Genomic DNA, 3,731 nt, shown 5'->3' with positions numbered 1-3,731 from the left:
TGTAATGTTTTGTTTTAAATGGTGTTCAGCTACAAAGAGAGCTTTCGTTTTCAGCAGAAATGGTTGTAGCGTATGAATTTGTGTTACAATTATAATATCAATTTGACCCCTTAACAGGATAGTGGAACAGCTGTGGTAATAGCATATAATAAATGACCCAGTATATATTCCTTCATCTATGTTTTTACATCAAACTAATTTACTAATTCGAAAAATGTCTTTTGTAAGTTATTTATAAATTTTGAAATATGTAAAACGTTTTCTTTTAAATTGTTTTTATATGCACACGTATTCATGTTATTTAGAATGTTCCTTTATCTAAAATGGACATAATTGACAAATCATGATAATAGAAAAATCATGGTGTAGATCCCCCTCAATATTCTAATATCTGTTTAGGCATATTTTGATTTTCTTATAGAAGTCCGTATATACCATAATTATCTGTTACTTCTACTTAAGGTGCTACTCAATTTAGTGTTCGTTGTACAGTTTTTAACCTCAGGTGACCTATTCTAATCGCCTTTTGTCCGTCGTCGTCCGTTGTGCGTCCGTAAACAATTTACATTTTCAACTTCTTCTCAAAAACACCTGAACCAAATTCAATGAAATTTGGCAGGAAGCTTTTATGGCTAAAGGTCAACCAAAATTGTAAATTATATGGTCCCCACCCCCCAGGGGTCTGAGGGGCGGGGCTAAAAAGGGTCAAATTGACTAAAACTTCAAAAATCTTCTTCTCTACTCTCAGATATGGTGGAATCAAACACTCTTCATAGATAAATTGTAAATTTCATGACCCAGGGGTCTCACGTTTGCCCCTGGGGAGGGGGTAAACTTTGCTATAGTTTATATAGGGAAATCACATTTTTGACTTTTATTTGTTTTATTTCTATTGGAATTCATTCTAATTTGGTATACATTGTCAGCATGGGATGACAGTTTGATGGCATGCACATGTTGGCCCTGACTGACCCCCAGGGGCTGATGGGCGGGGCTAAAAAGGGCCAAATTGACTGAAATTTCAAAAAAAATCTTCTTCTCTACTCTCAGATATGATGGAATCAAATACTCTTCATAGATGGCAGGGTCTGAAGGTGCTTTACCAAAATTGTGAATTTCATGACCCGGGGTCTCAAGTTTGCCCCTGGGGAAGGGGTAAACTTTACTATAGTTTATATAGGGAAATAACATTTTTGACTTGTATTTGTTTTATTTCTATTGGAATTCATTCTAATTTGGTTAACATTATCAGCTTGGGATGGCAGTTTGAGGGTATATGTATGTTTGCCCTGACTGACCCCGAGGGGCTGATGGGCGGGGCTAAAAATGGTCAAATTGGCTGAAATTTCAAAAGTCTTCTTCTCAACACCCAAATAAGGTAGAATCAAAAGATCTTCATAGCTGGAAGGGTCTTGAGGTGCTTTACTAAAATTTATTAATTTAATGACCCTGGGGTCATAAGTTTGCCCCTGGGGAGGGGTTAAATTTTACTATAGTTTATATAGGGAAATTACATTTTTGACATTTATTTGTTTTATTTCTATTGGAATTCATTCTAACTTGGTTAACATTTTCAGTATTGGATGAAAGTTTGATAATATGCATATGTTGGCCCTGACTGACCCCTGGGGGCTGCTGAGCGGGGCCAAAGAGGGTGAATTGAATTAACTGAAATATTTCAAATCTCAGGTGACCGTTAAGGCCCATGGGCCTCATGTTTTAATTCACGTCTCATTGTCAACAAGGTTGGCACAACTGTGATAATTGTTGTTGTAATTCAATTTCGGTTGTTGATGACATCTATTGTTCTGTTTTGGATCTGAGGTGAGTTTTACCAGTGAAAAATGGCATTCAATGAAGGATAATAGATTATATGTCATTTCAATTTTAGTAGTCAATACACAAGATTGCATTGTGCTTATAATTAACGTTTACACGTAAATGAGTTGAATATTATTCCGATCATAAGAATAATATCTTAAGATACATTATTAAACTATATGATAGTAATGGTAGCACCAGTGCTGATGTACTGGCAAAGGTTTTTAACTGGTACGAATGCTTGGGAGTTTTAAATTGTAACAGAATGCTCAAACCAATCTATTTTATATTTTTATGATGTTTGATGAATTTGAGCCCATGATATTAAGTCACGTTTAAAATCTACTGATGTAATTCGTGATGGGCTACTTGCTATAAGATGGCTATTTTAAGTAAATACGAAGTTGGTACTCCATAGTTTTATTTCAAACAGTTGCTTCATTGTGTGTATTGATCAATAGTAACACTTTACCTGAAAATATCATAGAATCGGAAATCTGCTATTCTAATGATATATATATTTCAATATAGTTATAATGCTACATGTAAAAAGGTTGTTACCATTTTTAGCCCACCATCATCAGATGGTGGGCTATTCAAATCGCCCTGCGTCCGTGGTCCGTCGTCCGTCCCTCCGTCCGTCCGTCCGTCCCTCCGTCCGTCCGTCCGTCCGTAAACAATTCTTGTTATCGCTAATCCTCCGAAAGTACTGAAGGGATCTTTCTCAAATTTCATATGTGGGTTCCCCTTGGTGCCTAGTTATGCATATTGCATTTTGAGACCAATCGGAAAACAACATGGCCGACAGGCAGCCATCTTGGATTTTGACAATTGAAGTTTGTTATCGCTATTTCTGACAAAGTACTGAAGGGATCTTTCTCAAATTTCATATGTAGGCTCCCCTTGGTGCCTAGTTATGCATATTGCATTTTGAGACCAATCGGAAAACAACATGGCCGACAGGCAGCCATCTTGGATTTTGACAATTGAAGTTTGTTATCGCTATTTCTGAGAAAGTACTGAAGGGATCTTTCTCAAATTTCATATGTAGGCTCCCCTTGGTGCCTAGTTATGCATATTGCATTTTGAGACCAATCGGAAAACAACATGGCCGACAGGCAGCCATCTTGGATTTTGATAATTGAAGTTTGTTATCGCTATTTCTGAAAAAGTACTGAAGGGATCTTTCTCAGATTTCATATGTAGGCTCCCCTTGGTACTTAGTTATGCATATTGCATTTTGAGACCAATCGGAAAACAACATGGCCGACAGGCAACCATCTTGGATTTTGATAATTGAAGTTTGTTATCGCTATTTCTGAGAAAGAACTGAAGGGATCTTTCTCAAATTTCATATGTAGGCTCCCCTTGGTGCCTAGTTATGCATATTGCATTTTGAGACCAATCGGAAAACAACATGGCCGACAGGCAGCCATCTTGGATTTTGACAATTGAAGTTTGTTATCGCTATTTCTGAGAAAGTACTGAAGGGATCTTTCTCAAATTTCATATGTAGGCTCCCCTTGGTGCCTAGTTATGCATATTGCATTTTGAGACCAATCGGAAAACAACATGGCCGACAGGCAGCCATCTTGGATTTTGATAATTGAAGTTTGTTATCGCTATTTCTGAGAAAGTACTGAAGGGATCTTTCTCAAAGATCATATAGAGGTTCCACTTGGTGCCTAGTTATGCATATTGCATTTTGAGACCAATCGGAAAACAACATGGCCGACAGGCAACCATCTTGGATTTTGATAATTGAAGTTTGTTATCGCTATTTCTGAGAAAGAACTGAAGGGATCTTTCTCAAATTTCATATGTAGATTGCCCATGGTGCCTTGTTATGCATATTGCATTTTGAGACCAATCAGAAAACAACATGGCCGACAGGCAGCCATCTTGGATTT

This window comes from Pecten maximus, chromosome 8 (assembly GCF_902652985.1).
Source record: "Pecten maximus chromosome 8, xPecMax1.1, whole genome shotgun sequence".
Taxonomy (NCBI): domain Eukaryota; kingdom Metazoa; phylum Mollusca; class Bivalvia; order Pectinida; family Pectinidae; genus Pecten; species Pecten maximus.
Note: the sequence above shows the minus strand (reverse complement) of the source record.